Genomic DNA, 20,317 nt, shown 5'->3' on the forward strand with positions numbered 1-20,317 from the left:
AATGCCTGCCTCTCACATTGTCATTGATCACTTATTTTTCTGAATTATATCAAGGCACGCATAAGAAATATGTGATACTCCCCCGTGGCAATATCTAGCAGAAGGAGCTGAGAGAGCCCAGGTGTTTTAACACAGTGGTTTGAAAAAGCTCCAAAAATAGTATGTGGTTTTGGAATCCTTGGAGAAGGCAGGGGACAGCTTTCCAAACACCTGGACTCCTTGATCCACCTGTAGGATAAGCTCTTCTGCCTAAGATGTTGCAGCATATTAATCGTCCTTGCCATGTTTGAACAATGCCCACTTCTTTGTAATGTGGCTTCAGACCAAAGATGCAATGTTTCTGCACAGACCCCATGCCCCAGAAAACGTATTCTTCCCTGCCTTGTTTCCCTCAGATCCGCAGAAAGAGTTTCAAGGCAGGGGTCTGGAGGAAATGGGAAATGAGTCTTTAATGTGCTTTAGAGCTTCTATGTCCTTATGTATGCTCCCTCCAATGCCACACACAGGGAAAAGTACAGATACTTACCTAAATAATGGTTTGATTTTTAACTTAAATGTAGTTTCTAAGCAGTCTTTCAAACTGTGAAGTAGTAATAGACCAGACATAAGCTGTGAGATGTTAAAATATATATAATGACAGAAGTGGGGGTTTAGCTATGTTTTTATTGCTTTTCTACTCATCAATACCTAATGAGTAGGGATAAATCATGACAGGATATTGAGCAGTGTAGAGACAAGTGTCATAAGAGACCAACGGGTACAGCTGTGTAGGAGGGAAAAAATGGGCACCAGCAAAGAGTGGGAAAAAATGCAGGTGTGTCAGTTAAATAGTTTCATAATAAATGCATGATTTGAGCTGTTTCTCTCAACTTTCATGTAACTATGCACAAACTAATACATTTTAAGGGTATTTAAGAAAAAAAAACAAAAACAAACGTATTGAAAAAGTTGAACTCCGTGAGATGTAAGATAAGTTGATCTTCAGACCGTTCAGCAGAACTTTATGGGAAGAGAAAAAGAAGCCCCAAAACTCTGTCTGATGCAATTTAGGAAGAATCTATCACATGCATTATTAAGTGGTTATTTGTTACCACTATTAAAAATTTGCCTGCTATTGCCAGGCCTAACTTCAGCTTTTTGAAGTGCCTAACTTCCATTTGTGAAATGTTGTTCTTTTATCCTTCAGATTAAAGAGCTTTGGACATATTTAGGAATATTTAGACTGTATTAGACTCAGTTAAAGTGCCTGTCACATAATACCTGCTGGTGTCATGACTTTGGGTGATATATTCACATGGTCTTTTTGAGGCTGAGAAATATAATCTGTCCCAATTGTTTTTGCAGAGCTATGTGTAAACTAATTGACCTAGGAGGTACTTCTGGCTGGTGGCATCCTCACCCCATAACAAGGTGAGACAGAGGCACACATCAGTGCTGACCAACGCCTTTGTTTTTTCAGGGAGGAAGTCAGGATACTCTGGAAGGCTAAGTTCTACTAAGGTCTGGGTAATTAGGGAAATCTGTAGCATGCTCCCACCAAATTACTTGAATTAGAAGGGGTCGTCAAGTCCAGTCCATTAGAAACATGGAGATTTTTAAATTATTCCACAGGAAACAGGGTAAGATAAAGTATGATTAATACATGATACATGAAATATTATTGAGATCTTTGATTTTCTGAAATTTTAAGTTGGTGCTCAAGGGAGAAAAAAAAATATTTCAGTGTTATGAGAGTTGGAGTTTTCTAGAGACAGCAAGGTAGTTCTAGATATATATCTATATCTATACATTCTAGAGATTTGTAGAAAGCATCTCATCCACCCTTCTGCATCAAAACCTTAGTCTCATCTGGTGTAAAGACTATAAGCAAGATCTTCCAGATATAGGTTTCAGGTACTTTTCTTCCAAAGATATCGGGAGACAAATAGTGTGGATCTTGTCCCCAGACTCTACCCCATTCACTTGGCAACAGATCCTTTTGCAAGGAAGGACCTCAAGCATACTTCATGCAATTTTTATTCCCTGAAAGAAGTGAGGCCTTTTATCACTCAGGATGGTCTCTCCTTCATGAGAAACCGTCCTTTGGGATAGCTAATGCTGGGCACGCTGTGGTTCAGTCTGTCTAACCTCATCCACACTATTGCTTAAACTCAGCGACTGAGAAAGCCTTTGTGCGCTGTGTTGGGTAACTTGTGGTCTTCTCACTTGATGAAATGTTTCTGAGGCATAGTTTGGGCAGTTAGCATCTTTAAACCACTGGTGGCTGGGAGATGATGGGAAATGCTGTGGGAAGCAGCAATAACTGATAGGCCAGACCTTCTCCTGCTCTATTTGGGCAGCGACCCACCATGCTGAAAGCAGCTCCTCTATGTTGCTGGGTCTTGCACACATTTACTGCAGCTGACTGTTAGACAAGGCTTGCCAGACCTGGCCCTGAGGAATGGGAGTGTCCTTTGGCAGGCCATGAAGAAACAAGGAAACTGGCAATTGGTACTACTCGTGAGGTTAAAGTTAGGGTCTTGAACTTGGGCTCTTTTCCTGCTGTCCAGTGCTCCCTGGTACTGTGCGATTCACGTAGCCAGCCTCAGCCATTTGGAAGTTATTCGGGTCCTCCAAGCAATTCATCCAAACACCTTCACTAGTGACGAGAGAGAGACTGGCACATCTAAAACACAGTTTTCTCCACTTCAAACACCTGTTTTAAGGAGGGTAGCATAAATGACTGGCTGGATCTAGGCAGCACATATACTAAAATTGGAACGATGCAGAGATTAGCATGGCCCCTGTGCAAGGATGACATGCAAATTCATGAAGCGTTCCGTATTGTTCTGGGCGTTGGAATAGGCTGCCCAGGGAGGTGGTGGAGTCCCCATCCCTGGAGGTGTTTGAGTCATGTTGACATAGCACTGAGGGATATGCTGTAGTTGGGAACTGTCAGTGTTAGGTTAATGGTTGGACTGGATGATCTTCAAGGTCTTTTCCAATCTTGATGATTCTGTAGTTTGGTGATTCTGTAGTTAACTGAGATCACCTCCCTTTCTGTTCCTTTGCTGCCATGCATAATTCAGTCCTTTACAGGGAAGACAAGTGTTTGCTGAAATTAGTGCAACAACAGTTTAAAAGCTTTCAGGAAGATATATATTGAAGCATTTTAACCTGCTGAAAAATAATTTGTGTCTGTAGTAAAAGAACATTTATATATATTATTTTTTTTTCACATAAGGGAGAGAATAATTTAACAAATAATACACCTACCATATCTAGACAAACTCAAGAGATATGTATGTTATGGTAGCTGGCCTCAGTCCAGCAAAGCCATTAGCCATGGGTAACTCTGAGAAAAAGAATTCTGCTTAGCTCCCCCTCCTTATTCTTTTTAAGGCATTGATCCTGTGTGTTGATCCATTTAGCCCATTGGGCTGGAATATTTGAGGATCCACAAGAGAAAGGCCACAATCTGGTTCAAGGTTATGTTTACCTGCCCCCCTGCCCCAACCCAAAATCATCCAGGCAAACTTTTTACCATCCCAAATCTGAAGAATTTTCCTGTTCTGCAGTTCTGTGTGTTACATGCCAGCCCTCATTCAGTCCTTTATCCTCTGGGCCTGGGTGAAATTCGTAGGGACTCAGATGTGTCAGCTAGGATTTGAACCCAAATTAAACACAGCCATCATTCACGAGAAGAGAGATAATGGGTTTCTCTGGTGGTAACACTGTTGGGTCCTCCAGAGCATGAGCATCATTCATCACAGGCACAGAAAGGCAAGCTTAACATTCGTAGTGTTTTTTTCTTTTTTTAATTTCTGTTTTACTTGAGGGGTGAGGGGAACTTGGATCACTGAAAGAAACAGTAAAGGGCATGAAATCAGTTCTTGGATCAGCTGTTCTTGGAGTAAATGGTCTAGATAAGGACCCATCAGAGTTTTTTTTATATTTTTGAGAGTTTTAGATCTCTGTAACTGGAACACATCACTGGGTTCTGGGATTTTTTTTCCCTGAATGTACTCGAATTACACAGTGTGTTTTATACTTCTCTCCATTTCTGGTGAACACTTTTAGCTCCCCATGGGACTTCTGAAATGAGCGAGTAGAGAACCTTTTATTTTCTCTGTGGTGTTGGTAGGTGTCAGTGTGCCAGGATACATAATCTGGGAGTTAATACCTTCATTGAAGCTCCAAAATTTTACGTTTGATGGTTGTGTCTCAAGGCCAAGCATGAATAACCGATAACTTTCCCCTTTTCTGTTCCTCTGCATGTGTATTGTTGTTTAAGCTACAGACACAGTAAAATGTTTGGGCTCACAAACTGCCTTCTGGTTGTTCCAAATAGCTGTTCTTCAATGAGGTACTTTTCTATATTGGACTTTGGAGAACTGCTTGTAGGTAAACTGAAGAGGAAAGGCAAACATTTCAAGAGTTACTTTTGTGGTTGATCTGTTCATGTACCTCTTATCTATGAATATGCCTAGTCATACCTTATGTATCAATATATTGTGTGTTTGCTTCATGCAGTGGGATTTTCCTTACTGCCTCAGGAAGAGCTCTGACCTCTGTGAAAGACTTCTGGGGTGATAGCCATGGCTCCAGCATCAAAGCTACATTCAGCAACACACTTCTAGTATGTGTGTTCAGTATCAACATCTATATATGTTAGATAGAGCTGTCAGTTCTATAACTTCCAGAAATATAATTTCTAGGCTAGTGTAACACTGTAAGTTGCCTGATGCCAAGAGCAAAGGTCAAGTCTTCATTGCCTGAAATGTAAGTTTTGTCTGTTGTACAGAGATTTGCACAGAACTGTGTGTACTTGCTGATGAGGTGCCTATGAGCGGCATCAGTGTAATGCAGACGTGCCTCACTTTTCTCATTCCCTATTTCATGCAGATGCTCCAAGCTTACAGCAGTGCCATCTGCCCCTTCCATGAGCAGAGGACCCTTTGCAGAAGTGTTCTTTCCTATGTAAAGGTCGCAGTCTGCCACCACCATGAACACTGCCTTCATCTATGAATAGTTCAGCTGAAGCCATCTTTAAGCCAGACAGAAAAATAAATTGCTCACAGTGGAAGGAGCTCTTTAGCATGATCCAGATTGCCTCAGTGTAGCCCCTTGGGACTATTTGTGCAGTGAGATATGCTTCACTGTGAATAGGAGTGACAAAATATGGCCCAGAGTTAGTTCCCCAAAAATGTAAATATAGAAACTGCCACAGAAACACGTGCATGAGCACAGAAGTCTTTTTTCCACCCATGATCTTTCCCAGCGAGGTCTCTCTGTCTCAGAGAGTTACCGTGGTGGTTCAAAGCTTCACTAGCATTGTGGGTTGACAAGGGGAAACATTGATGATCCAGCTCAGAGAGGCAGGCAATTTGCTTCTATAAAATTACACTTAGTAAAGCTTTTGGAGTTTGTGTCAGACATATCTGAATCACTGATATCTCAAATGCTCTCAGTCATGACAGGAAGGGGGGGGTCATATGAGGATGAGAAACTATTTAGACATATAGGGTAACCTTTGATGAAGTGCTCAACCCATAGAAAGGGAATCTGTTAGCAGCTCTGTGCAGTAATCTGGAAGTACTGACTGCTGGTTTTATTGTATTTCATAGAGATTTGCAAAACAGTGAAACCCAGAAAATGTGAGTAACCATTACATGTATGATGAACACCTGGTCTCTGGTATGGTAGGAGGATCCAGGCTGTTGTGCAAGGGGTATTTCCTTGGCAGGCTGGTTTTATCTTCCCTAGCTCTGCTGATAGCACCCTGTGTATTCTCAGGAAAGTCACTTCTCTGTTTGCACTTCTCTCCATGCCCAGTAAACACTGGTGAGCGGGCAGGGGAAATCAGGCTGAGGTCTTCTGCAAGTAGAGAATTGGATTCCCTTGGCATAATGCTTGAGACCATTGAATCAGCCTTAAAAATCAGGCACTCATCCCCAAGGCATGAATCAGCCATGGCAGTCTTGGAGAAGTAAGTAACAAAACTGCTGGTCAGACATAGGCATATGGTGCTGCTTTTTGCAATATTAGTGTGTTTCTCTAATAGTTTCATTGTGTTACACTCCTTTACCAGGGCTTATTTTCATTTGTGCACAGTGTCCATGCAGCACACAGGGTCTCCATCTTCATTTTTGCCTGCAACAAAATTTCTTTCTTTAGAAATACTTCTAGTGCTGGGGGAGAGAGAGATGATACTTTGTGGTTGCTTGGTTGCTGTTAACCTCACATAACTTTTTAATTCTCCCTCCCCCCCCCCCCTTTTTTTTTTTTTTCTCTTTCTTTCTTTTTTTTTTTTTTTTTCAATGCTAGTTACAGATCCCAGATGTGAAATAGCAGCAGCAGCTGGCTGCAACAGCAGATCCCTTAGGCTGCAGCTGGGTGAGCACTCCTGGATTTATTCGAGCTGTGTCATATAGATGGTCTGCAGATTATTTCTCTGAGCTGCCATGCTCTTCAAATGCCTCTAGTTCTTTCCTTCCCTTTCTTATTGTGGTAATACATGGACCCTGAAAATTCAGCCTTGGAGAAATCTCTCATGGATTGTGTGCAAGGTCTGTGGATCAAAAGGATGACCTATGTGTGGACTATTCCTTTTACATAACTAAATGATTCAATTAATAAGTAATACCAAATATTCCCAATACAGTATTAGATTAGGGATGACTCTGTCCTTGAATACCCTGTATATATGACAATAGCACTCTTGTATGAAGATGAAAGGAGAAACATTAATTCAGGAAGTCTGATCTCTCTTTTTAAAATTATGTACTCAGTGTCCAAATTGCTTGAATGATACTTTTCTCTTCATAAAGTCCATGTGAGTAGACTGATTGAATGTGACTGACAGAATAGAGCTTCATATTTCAGCAAAAGAGACAAACTGGAATAAGGGTAAATTTTCAATAGAAAAGTGCATGGACAATATGCTGTATTACCTACAAAGGAGAGTTAAAAGCAAATTAAAATATCTTATTTGCCTCACTGGATATATTTTTAGGAGTACCTGTGTTGGTGAATTTTCTTTACTAGTTGTGCCATACATTACATTTAATCAAATCTTTTTAGTTATGTGTTGGTGGGCTGCCAAAATTAGCACTAACATTAATGGAATCGTAACAAAGGTATGGTTTTATGTATGTTTGTAAAAGCAGTATAATTTGATAGTAAAGTATAATTTAGGTATTCTGATTTAGGATTCTTTAGAATCCTTACTCAAGATCAATAACACCTTGACAGCTGAATCATTTCATCTCAGATTATCGGGACATATGATTAAATATTCAAGGCAATATTTTAAAATATAATTTACTAATAATTTATTTCTCCAATACTGTCAAGGATATTTACCAATTTGAAATAGTTTGTTCTAGAAACAGAATTGCTCATTGACTCAGCCCTCTTCTTACCCTTTTGGGCAGTATCAAGAAAATAGGTTTCACCAAGTAAGGCAAATATACTTTCTCTAAATGATCTAATCACTCCTGTGGTCTACTTTATTTCACTTTTGTTCTCTTGAAACATTTCCTGCAGCTAAAGTGGAGGTGATTGTTGTAAGTGTTTGAGTCCCATTCATATTGCACATTTCAAGAATTATTGATTATGCTTGCGGACACAGGGCAGAGTCCAGCTCAGAGCTCAGTAAACATGCAAAAATGCCATGCAAAAGTAACTATAAGCCCACAGAATTTTCAGCACCAATAAAGACAACTCCACTGTCATTTATTTTAAATCTAAAGCATTATACCTGTTTCTGCTTCATAGTCACTGGATTATATCTTGTGAATTATCTCTGAGTGGGGCAGTCGTATAGCCTTCACTTGTATGGCTGCTTCTAGCTGCTTCTGTGTTAATTCTTAGTTCAGCTTCCTACTTCCTACTCCCAACTTCCACCATGCTAGAGACACTTCATCTTTTCAACTCTCCAAAGGACATTGCAAGCAGATGTCAGTCTATGCCATTCTCACTGAAGATACGAATGCTTCTCTCCCCAGGGCAAAGATACTTTTATTCTCCCTTCCTAAAGGAAATGCTATGTATTGATCAATGTTGATGCTTCCTCTTGATGAAACCATACACAGTAGACCTGTGGTGGTACTAATAGGAGACTAATCTGAATGAAATCTTGATTTCTTGCCCTTGTTAGTCCACAGCACAAACCTTCTGTTTTTCTCTTGTCTCCCCAGCAGCTCTTCTTCTCCCCCTGTTACAATTCTGAAGGAGGCACTTGATGCAATTTTTCAGCTCTTTTAATCTAATCTTTTGTTGTAGTCAGTAAAGTTCCTCCTGGTCTTTTTTTTGTGCTTCCAGTTGGTCCAATTCCTCATTCTCAGTCTCACATGACTGACTGACAAGATAGAGTGGCAAAACATCTTGACTGCTCTGAAACAGACTATTGGAAACCTGCAGAAACATTATCTGCTAAATGTTTCTCCATGCTCTGTTTCATGTCTTTCATCAGAAGCTTTGTTCCAAAAGCTCTTCCAAATTATCTTTTTTTCTATCTTATTTTTGGATTTTTTTATCAGTTTCATTCTGATTTGGCTACATTCAAGAGGTACAGTTATATCTAAAATATACAGATATTCTAGAAGCTTCATTCAACACTTTGTCATTCCTAAGAGAGTCAGAAGTATTCTGCTTAGGAATTGGGTGATATGGGAAACTTCTCTCTTTTTTTTTTTCCTTGTGTTTACACCTGCTTCAGATATCAATAATTTTGTCTCCAAGTCTTAGGCTTTATCTTGCTTTCAGCTTGTCCGAATTGCGGACCATCACCATTATCTTTCCCCCCCCCCCCCCCCCATTTCTGATCATATTTGCCTCTAAGCTTTTGTGATATAAATTCTTCTGTTAATTCCCCTGATCTCTTCTTCCATCTGCCTGTTTGATGGCCTCCTATCCAACTCTCTCTCTCCTTAAGCCCTCTTTTCTTACATCATGTTATGTTACCTAGCCTTAGTCTAGGTCGATATGCACAACTTTCCCTGTGATTTCAATGGTCTTGATCATCATCCTTCCTTTTTTATTTTGTTTTTCTAAGGCCTCCCACTGAAGTAAATGTACTTTCAGTTATTGACTTCAGCACAAAGAATATCAAGCTCCACATGCATCGCTGCAGGACTGTTATATATGTGATACTGAACTAGTTTGTGCTTTGCTTTGTAAATACTGCTGATCATGCAGGCTACTTCTCTACTGAGCTTACTTATGGAAACTTAGTACCAAGAGCGTAGATCACCTGATGTCACTGAAAATTTATAAAATAATGAAAATTTATAACATAGAGCTTTTAAGTTAGTTTTTTTCCCCCACCATAAAGCATCAAAACACTCATGTTAGTGAGAGCTTGAATTTTATTTTATGAAAGAAATTCCAGTATGCCAGAAATGCAGGCTTTGGGGTTCAGATGCGATACACTAACTGTACTGTGTTGAAATGATTCTTCTGAAAGAACACCCTACCACTACAGATAGAAATGTGGAGGAGATCTGACCTGGGGAACATGTAAGACAAACTGATATTCCAGCTTATGAGTTTCCATTAGAGAGAAGATGGTGTTTTGCATGGAATGTCTGGAAACAGATAAGTGAATTCTTCTGTCTGTGAACCTGTATTTCTTTAATGGTGCTAATATTGCACAAAATCATAAAGGAAGTTGCATGGAAGTTCCTGTCTGAAGAGGAAATGTAAGTCACAATAGGAAAAAAAGCCAGCCAAGAAGAAACATGTCAGTAGGAGATGGCATTAAGTTTACTGACGTATACTTCTCTCAGTAAGAAAAAAGCTACTTTTCCCTTCAAATCTTCTTGAAGGTGGAGGCCTAAATGAAAACATATATCAAGTAAAACATGGTACTTTTATTTAAGTGATAACAACTGTATTTAAACACTGTATTAAAATGCTTGAATCAGAAGATACTGCAGTGCCATGGTGTGACATGTCTCTGTTTCAATAAAATAGATTGATTCTGGGTTTGTGCCTTAGATAATACATAGCACCTCTGCAGCTTGTTGCAGAATTCAACCCATGTGTACCTGAAAAGTTCTCTTTTCACAGCATATGGACATATTACATGTAGTAGATCGTGATGAAATACGGCTCTAACCACAAACCCACAAGTATCTGTGGCTCAAGAGCATATCTCTTGACTGATGAGGGGAAAAGAAAATAAAGTATTAAAATATTTCTGTGCATGACAGAACCAGTCATTTATGTGGCAGATACCACATTATTTATGCGATGTATATTTTGATTGTCTGGTGGGGTTACCTGGGCAACAACTGGCTGCTCCATCATAATTCTCCATCAGGATAAAGCCACAAAGCAAGGAAAAGCCCAGAGTTCATTTGAATAAAAGATAGAGAAAGGCATGTACTGTGAGCTGCATTCCATGACAGAGTCTTAATGTTGTGGAGAAATGCTAATTTAATCTGTTCGGTAATGTTGGTGAGCTTTCTAATGTCATTTAATACAACTTTATATGGGCGTTTTCTTTATCTGAATTCTCTTCATACATAATTATATATTTTCAGGTTGTTTGGTTAGAGAGGTGACACAACCACAGAGAGAATGTGAATGACTGCAAGATGTACTGTGCACAGTAAATGATGATGTCAGATAGACATTTTTAAAAAGATGATAAACAGGAAAACCTCTAGGCAAACTGGATTTTCTGTTTGAAATTCTGAGTTGATTCTACATGAAGCCACAGTGTTGTATAGTAATTGTTTTCCTTTTCCTATATTTTCCAGTTTAATTTTTTGGTAAACGATGAATCTAGTTACCAATTCCATATTTAATAATAGAGATCAAAATCCCTTGAAATATGAGGCACTCCTTAGCATGTATTTCGTAATTAGCTGTAAAAATTTACATAATGAATTAAGTAGTTCATCTATGAATGTGATGTGTGTCTGTGCATATGAACCACAGACCCGTGCCCAGTGCCCGTGATAAATTCTCAGCTAATCAATTCTTATTCTGGAACCTTTGAGCCTTCCAGTTAGCTCTAGTCAATCATCTGTGTAAGTTTACCATGGTTAAGAGGTTTCTAAGTGAGACAAGTCAAAATGAGAGCATTTTTACACTTCTGCTGCATGTGCTGTCCATACTCACAACTACTGGGGCAAAGACGCAAGGAAAAAACAGACCAAGCATGTCTTGTCAAAAATGTACTTCAGAATACCCTGACTATATTCATACCCCAGTATGGTATAATCTAAGGAGAGTAGTGTGGAGAGGTTTGGAACTGTTGCCCCCAAACCTCTGCATCAGAGTACATTTTAAAAAAACTTTTATAGTATTAAGCAGCATTCACCACTCACAGGCCATAGCATGGCAATGGTTGCCTCACAGACAAATTAGAGACATTACAGTTGTTTCCTACAACTGACAAGTGAGTGGAAAAAGCCTGTAGCATCTGAGGTGGCACAGTCCAAGGATGACACAATTGTTGACCAACTTATATTGACAACTTCTGGAAGTTTTACTGGGGTGGGAAGAAAATACATGAAGGGAAGAGTTTTCACTAGGAAATGATCATGGTAGTTTCCACTGACTAATGATATTACTCTAATCTTCCTTTAGAGCCAGTATTTTTTTACATCTTAGGAGCTTCTGAAGTACTTGGTGATTTCTAGAAGGGGAAGTTAAAGAAGCCGTCCATTTGAAAATCCCAGCTGAACATGAAGTCACTATAGCCACAACTCCTGGTGTCCTGCAAAGGGTGATGTGCCCACTGGGGAGTCATCAGATAGCCACAAGTCTACTAGGTAGCGGAGTAGGACTAAAAGTAATGGGCAGAGGAGTGACAAGAGACACAGTGAACTAATCTTGTAGTGGATTTGCTTCTCTGAGCATGGAGACAGCCTGAAACTGTGGCCATGCCATGCCATGCCATGCCCTGCCTAAATAGCACAACCAAGGCCTTATTTCTCTCGTTTGGAAGATGGGTGTTCTTCATTAAGGCATGTTTGCTCATCTTAATAAGCTGTGTGAATCTATTAAGTAGAGAGGCTTGACTTGAATTGATTTGCTTTGTTTAAACATGCTCTAGCTTTTGCTCATGTATATAGCTCATAAAAAAGAAACCTGTTTGAGTTTAGCCCAGTATCCCATGGTGATTACTTAGATGTGCTGTCATAGCCAAGAGCTCTGAGTCTAGGATTTTGTTGGCAGCAGTGCAGCTGCAGTAATTACAATGATATGGAAAACCGAACCACAATTTGAAAACCAAAAGGACTATTGCAACTCATACAATTCAGAGATTGCTGAGTAATGTCCATTCAATATATATAGGTAAAATTCATGATGCTTTATTATTTTAAGTAGTTAATGTGGATCAAATCTATTTCAGAAGGCATTCTCTAGTTTAAGCATGCAGGTAGGAGGTTTATTTGGCTGTTTTGTTTAACCAACCACTTAAGAGTCAAGTGGAAGTTTTGGTGAAATTAATTTTGGCTGGTTAATACTTACAAAAGCCTTTGAAGATATTTATTGCCATATATTTGTTAGATTTTATTCATATGGTTTGAGGAATGACACATCCTTTTGTCTCATAAGCAACTTCTCTTGTGAAAAGTATTCCTACACCTTTTTGGACCTGTCAGCAGTACTTTTTTCTTGATCAGAGCCTACAAAGACAAATTTATGGCTTAGATTTTCAATAGTTCCTGCCAGCATGAGACACTGAAGCCCCCTGAATGCCATGTGCCATGAATTCTGATCCTTCACAGCAACTCAAGCTGTCACACATAATAATAATGAAGAGCAATGTGAATTTGGCATGCACAACTGTGGCCTTGATTCAGTCAGTGGCGATAAGAAGCAGTTTTTGACCTGGCTTTGGCTGGAACACACAGTGTTGTATTCAGCACCTTCTCTGAGGTTGAATTCAGATTTCTTAGTTTGGGTTTCTTTCAATGGTGTATTGGTTTGCATGGCCAGTATTTGGTAGTGGGTGAGCTACAGGGGTGGCTTCTGTGAGAAGCTGCTAGAAGCTTCCTCCATGTCCAACAGAGCCAATGCCAGCCGGGGCCAAGACAGACCTGCTGCTGGACAAGACTGAGCCCATCAGTGATGGCGGTAGCGGGTCTGTGATAACATATGTAAGAAGGGGGAAAAACATGACTGCGTAATTGCAGCCAGAGAAGGGAGTGAGACTATGTGAGAGAAACAACTCTGCAAACACCAAGGTCAGTGAGGAAGGAGGGGGAGGACGCTCTCCAGGTGCCAGAGCAGTTTCCCCTGCAGCCCGTGGTGCAGCCCATGGTGAGGCAGCTGTGCCCCTGCAGCCCACGGAGGTCCATGGTGGAGCAGATCTCCACCTGCAGCCTGTAGAGAACCCCATGACAGAGCAGGTGAATACCTGAAAGAGGCTGTGATGCTGTGCGAAGCCCACGCTGGAGCAGGCTCCTGGCAGGACCTGTGGACCCATGGAGAGAGGAACCCACGCTGGAGCAGGTTTGGTGGCAGGACTTATGACCCCATGGGATACCCTATGCTGGAGCAGTCTGTTCCTGAAGAACTGCAGCCTGTGGAAAGGACTCACACTGGAGCAGTTAATGAGGAACTGCAGCCCATGGGAAGTACCCATGTGGGAGAAGTTTGTGGAGGACTGTCTCCCATGGGAGGGACCCCACACTGGAGCAGGGGAAGAATGTGAGGCGCTGAGGACGAAGGAGTGGCAGAGATGTGTGATGAACTGACTGCAACCCCCATTCCCCATTTCTCTGTGCTGCTTAGAGGGAAAGAGGTAGAGAAATTTGGGAGTAAAGTTAAGTAAAGTAATGTAAAGTAAAAAGAAGGGAGGGGTGGGGGGAGGGCGTTTTAAGATTTGCTTTTATTTTCTCATTACCCTTCTCTGATTTGACTGGTAATAAATTAAACTCATTTCCCCAAGTTGAGTCTGTTTTGCCCATGATGGTAAATGCTGAGTGATCTCTCCCTGTCCTTGTTATATTTTCTCTCCCCCGTCCAGCTGAGGAGGGGAGTGATAGAGAGGCTTTGGTGGGCACCTGGAATTCAGCCAGGATCAACCCACCACAGTAGATTAGCAGTTAATTTGCTTAATTCAGATATTTTTATTTGTAAGTTATATTTGCCCACTTTTTTAAATAGTTCTTCCTATTCCTCCGGTGACAACTAGAGGTTGAAAATACCAGCCTTTCACTGGGAAGTCTGCCTGTGAGTTTACTGAACTCAGTTCCATTTCTGCAATTTATACTCTGCTGTTACTATAAATAGTTGTTTTATACTTGGTTTGGGCAATGTTGACTTTGAGAAATTGATGGCAGTGCAGGAGAAATGGATATAATTTGAAAGCTGGATCCTTTTGTGGTTGATTGTAATGTATGAACAAAAGAAAATTGATGTGCTACGGTGAAGTGATCTGTAATCTTATGAAAGAAGCAGTTGAAAAGCAAAACGAAGTCTGAGAATGTATTTTTTCTGAAAGAAACATGGTTTATATGACTGGTATGTTTTTCATCAACACAACTATATATCTGATGTAATTGAAGAATCAAGAAAAATTACATTGCTGAATAATTTCTGGTAATTAGCTTAAACAGAGACAGATTTATGGAGGTGCATGCTATTTTGAGTAACCAGTAATTGTATTAGCTACACCTTACAGACGAACTTTGTCTTCAGTTTAACAGCAGGTTCTCCATCCTGTCTAACCAGGTTGTGTGGTAACCTTGAAGAGATGATTTTCTGCTTTTGAGAGAATGTATGAAAGCTGTGGATATGATTTTTATGTATTTGGGCAATCAATCAATTTTATTGCTTGGCTGCCTTCCCAGCTCCTGGTTGCTTTTACTACTTAATTTTGCATCGAACAAGCAAATAAATGTTCTAATCGGATATAAAGAGAACTGTTTTGATTGTCATGTTTTGAATTCTTAACAACAGCTTAAAGTATTACAGCTATATTGTATCAGCATATTGTTGCAAGTCTTGTGAATTAATTTCAGCAATGAGTATAAGGAAAATGCCACTAAAACCCTGCAGTACAGCTCTGACATATTTTTCATAGCTATTTCCTTGTAGTTTTCGTCTAATGAGGATTCATTTTTCTAGAAAACGAGTTTCTCACTGTGTTTCATAACAGCACAGTATTTCTGAAAAGTGTTGGTTTGAATTGTGCTACAGCCTCTGTTGATCTTCCACAATTTGGATGTCTTAAGGGCAAGGGAGGCTGTGGACGTGTTTGATACCTGCTGACACAAGAAGCAAAGGGTTCTTTGCAGCAGAAGTGGGGTGCTTGGCCAACGTTGCACCTGGTGAACTGGCGGGCAGTGTGGGGTGCAGCTGCTCAGGGCAGCGCAGCGGGCACACATGCCCGAGTGGGTGGAGGGCATCTGCAGTACGGGTGCAGAAACCACCACAGGAAGAAAACATCCAACAAATAGTATCTGTAACCTCGCTAGGCCAGGTGTGGAAGGAGGTATCATCCAGGCACTCCAAACTGAAATTTGCTTCAGCTCTCTGAGACCTCCCCACAGCTGCTAATGCTGGTTTGTTTGCTGCTGGAATCCCGGTCACCTCCTCTGGTTTTCAGTTGCTTCATATCTTCTTCATGCTTGATCCCATGCCAAGGTCCATTACTTGTCAAAGTTCAGTAAAAATCTGGTCAGCTGCTTCTGAGCTGCATGAATGGTGTTGATGCGAAGTGCTGGCTAGAAAATGGTCTCTCCTGATGTTGGAAGTGGTTGACTTCTGGGGGGAGAGGGAGGTGGCTCCCCTTGGCAGGGTTACAGTTTGGCCTGGAAAAGAAAGAAAAAAAAATCTCACCCCCCAAATTACATACCCATTAAATTGCTTGCTTTACATTATAATAATTTCACTGTTAACCTTAATAAATTCGGATAGCCCATAGGCTGCACAAAAGTAAGGCAAGTCAAGGACTTGCCTTAACACTTTTTCTACGTACTCCTGCTAATTGTATGCATCAATCCCCCTTTTCCAAAAAAAAAAACCCAACCCAACTATAAAAGAAGATTGGATCAAAAAACCAAATGACCTTAAGATTAAGGAAATTAAGAATGCATACTTTGTGTAGTGCTGTACAAAATCGAAAGAATGAGCAGCACATTAAAACCCTTAACTGTGAATATACATACCTCTTTAATGACACTCTGAAAATCAGACTCAATGCAACAAAATATCTATGTGTGTACATACATATATGTATACACACACATAAAGTATTGGTAAAACTGGGGAAAATGTAAGGGTGGATCAAGGAAATGACTGAACAACTGGAGAAAGTGCCTTAGAGGGAAACTTAGGTGTTACCCAAGTATTTGCCAAGTGTATTTGCTTATGCACAGCTCTACATCAAATTCCAGACCAGAGCCAGCTTGCATCCTGCCAGTTTACACCCCAGGCAAAAAATCTGTGCTCAGTTTCTGTCTGACCCTGTAGATTTTTCCTGGAATAGCACAGTCCTTTGTCATAAATTTTAAGAGAAGAAATGCAAAAGGTACTAAAACTAAGGGGCTGTTAGCACAGTGGGGAAAAAAAAGGCGTAACAAAAGCAATTAAGAACATGTTAGGGAGAGCTGAAAACTAACTAGTTGTAATACAACATTTCTAATGGTTATAAAGGTGATTGTATGATGTGTGGTCTCCTGTGAAGATTGGAACTGGATTTGAAAACTCAGAGCAGGGAGGGTATTATCTGACCTATGTCCCTCCATTGAAGGCAGACAAGGTCAAATGAGAAATCAGCTTTAATAACAAGGGTAAAAAAAAAACATAAAATAAAACAAATAGAATAAAAATTTCCGGAAAAGATGGATTTTTCATCTTGTCTAGACTTAGATCAAAATAGCCTGCCTTTCTGAAAGGGTTTCTAGTTCTGAAATATAAATTAATAAGCTCACTGAGTCTCCGAGAAAACTCTTGTGATGTGAATAAGAAAAGATACAGACCAAGATAATTAGGTGGGTCAGTGGGTTCTTAGGAAAAGAATAAAAGCTGGGATAAATGAGCAGGTTAAATCAGTTTCATTTTTCAGAATCATAGTAGAAGTAGAATGACAGGTGCAAAGAATGAAGTCTCTCATGGATAATTTTAATTGTATCTGGACCCATTTTTACAGAAAACAGTAACATCACTAGCTATTACTTTTCAAGATACTTCTGAGAAATGTAAAACTATATAACTCATTTACTTTCTTAGTACTCATAAATTCCACATAACTGCTAGAAATTATGATCAATAGAAGTGGGAATAGAAATGTTTTTATTTTCTTGTCATACTTGTTTATTCTAATCATCTAAGCAAATATTCAGATTCCTTTACTTCTGATACAGTCAGTGAAGGAAGGTCACCTTCCAGAGCTTCCTTTGAAAGAGCCCACTGTCATTTCTGACTACCAGGAAACCAAAGTGCCTCTCCAAAGTGGTGAGGTTGGATTGTGTAGGGTTTGTGCTATACATTTGTCTTTAGAGAACAAACTGGTTTTTTTTTTTTTCAGATTTCCTTATTTTTTTCTTATCCTGTCCATATATAAGGTAAGATATCTGTTCATTTCAGTAGGAACAGAGATACACTAACACTGTGTGTGTTGGGAAAGTGCTCCAAATGAATTAAAGGGGGAGATAAAAAGAATACCCAAATGCTAATACTCCACCTACTTTCTACCTACTAATAAGCCAATGATTTTCTGCTGTAAGAAGGACCAAAACCACTTTTTTTGTTGGGTTTTTTCATTAAACTTCTGATGATAAACATGTTAAGTACTATGTTCAGACCATTGCATACAAGACATGCAGTTAATGTATAATTAGCCCTAATTTTCAAGCAACTTCTGCTTGTTTCCTTTATGCATTTCATTAAAATGCTTTTCAACATAGCAGAATTTCATTAAGGGAAAAATAGAAAACAAAAAACACACACAGCCTACTTGCTGTTCATCTATTTAAACATGCCCTGCATTTTCAAATCCATAAGCATTATGCCAGATTAAGAACATGTTCATGAGTGACAGCACTGATGTCTAATGAATTCCATTAAGACGTCAGGATTTTACTCATGAGCTTTGAGTGGGGAGGGTCAGAGCAAGTTTGTCTATCCAGACCAGAAGTCACAGGTCCAATGGGATGGAAATGACCTCTTTGATGTTCCATTGATGGCTGTGAGATCCCCCAGATCTGACAGATCCTGGAGAAGAATGTATAGCAAGACATATGTTTAAATAATAGGACAGAGATTGAGGCCACAAGATGGTCATCTGACTCCACAAGTAACCAGAGGAAGCAGGACACAAGCTAGCAAGTGGTTCGTGCAGATGTAGCCATCAGTCATGGGCAGATAGATTCCAATTACACACTGTGGGTAAAGTCAAGCAAGCTTGCACAGAGGACCAGTGCAGGAACTATCAGAACATTGGAAAAAAATTTTGCTTTCAGTGGTAGGTGCAAAAATGAAGGAATAAGCAGAGAAGCTTTGAATTGCCAATTCACTCTCCCATTGTAACTGAGAGGGTGGTAGAAGAGGATATGATAGGAGACTAGAAAAAAATCACAAATCAGAAGAAATACAGTAGATCAATGGAAATTTTAATAGGACATACACATTGGTAGGACAATGTATGGTAATGACAAAGGGAGTACAAAAATATGTAGAAATATAATATAGTCTTGTTTTAGCATGGTTTATTGAACAAGAAGGCATGGATAATATCAAACGTTAAAGAAGTTTGCATTCAGGAAAGTAAAGTTTATTCTTACGGCTACGTAGTTCCATGACTGGAGTTTGCTGCCAGGAACTTGCCCAGACCAGAGTGCTGGTTGTGTCTGGGACGGTGCATCTGGAGCACTTTGATTCCTCTGATTAGAATGCACGTCAGAAATAGAGGTGCAGCCCTCTGAGAGCTAGGTGCTGTTTACATGTTATAGCATGACTAAACTTGAAAGAAGTTTTAAAATCATTTATTGCCATTAAAAAAAAAAAAAAACAAACACAAACCCAACCCAACAAACAAATGCAAAGAACGAAACCTATTGCACACAGATCCAGACCAAAAAAACCTACCCCAAACCCTAAACCTCTTTGTGTTCATCTGTTCTCATAATTCCTTGTGGCCACTGAAGCATTTCTGAGATAAAGTTGTTGAAAACTTTCCTGCCTAATTTAATTTCATACAACTAATTAAAGTCCAATTATTTGTTGCAGTTGTATTCTTCACATGAGTATAGCTTGCCACATATTTTTCATTCTCAACGTTTTATCTGGTTTTTTCCATTTTTTGAGATCAGTAACCTTTAACCTCAACATACTGCCCTTTATTCCGCCCTTCCGTTGTGCTTCCTCTATTCCCCCAAAGATCTAGCAAAGAAGAAGAAGGAGTAGTATGTTAAAAAGTCATTGTGATATTTGGTGATTATTTTTTCTATATGCCCTGTATGGAGGACAAAGAGCATTATTTAAATGTGAACTTTTCCAAGCCTGTCATAGTTGATTTTTCCCTGAACTGGGATGATGAGACTTAAAAGAATTTTAATGGCAGATTTTCCAGAATGGCTTAGTTGAAAGTCTTGATATTAAATTTTAATCATCTCAAATGAAGCCCTGTGTGGTGCAATGAAATTCAGCAGAAGTAACTGTGCTAATAAGCTGAAAACTTTTAATACTGAGATGCTTTTTTGTCTGTCTGGTATCAAAAGGCTTCCTTCATGCATGACCTAAAATAAATAAAATTAGTAAAACGCTTTTCAGAATTTTTAGTCATTTATTATTGGATATGTTCACATGCCAGAGCCAAACATATCTTCTTGACGACCATTTTGTAGGATATAGCTGTTGCTTAAAGGGTAGACTTCACATTTCCAATGTTTTTCCTCTTAGCATCCATATTCTAGAAAACATGACTCTAAACTCTTCTGAAATTGATGGGTCTTCAATTGTGCACTTCTTTTTTTTTTTGGCTGCATCCTCTCTTTCAGCTTTCCTGAAGCCAAATGCTGTTCAGAAAAATGTTTTCAGCTATAAACTCAAAGCTCATCTGTTAGAAATAACTGAGGAAAATTAGGACATCAGTGGATTCAGTGTTATGAGGATGACTAAAGGTGACAAAGATAAGTCAGTGCTGTAGTGGCTGAGGCTTTCATATGTCTGTGAAAAAGATAAATGATCCTAAAATGTATTTGGTGCTGTATACCCAAAAGAAATTAGGAAATACCAGTACCAACTTATGTTGGATTCTATCTAAAATACAGGGTACAGTCCTGCTTTGTGTGTTAAGCAAGGTGAATGCAAGGTAAAATAGAGAAAGGCTTTCTGAGTTAAACAGAGAGTTTGCTTTAACAAA

At 39.5% G+C, this 20,317-nt stretch overlaps 1 protein-coding gene and 1 non-coding gene across 4 annotated transcripts in view; both read left to right on the forward strand.

The window, feature by feature from the left end:
* Positions 1–20,317, forward strand: part of DHRSX (dehydrogenase/reductase X-linked) — a 176,158-nt gene that overhangs the window by 67,615 nt on the left and 88,226 nt on the right. The window lies entirely within an intron of this gene.
* On the forward strand, positions 2,725–2,828 carry LOC141956589 (U6 spliceosomal RNA). The gene has a single exon (XR_012632960.1). It is a non-coding gene; the product is annotated as a U6 spliceosomal RNA (small nuclear RNA).

This window comes from Athene noctua, chromosome 1 (assembly GCF_965140245.1).
Source record: "Athene noctua chromosome 1, bAthNoc1.hap1.1, whole genome shotgun sequence".
NCBI lineage: Eukaryota > Metazoa > Chordata > Aves > Strigiformes > Strigidae > Athene > Athene noctua.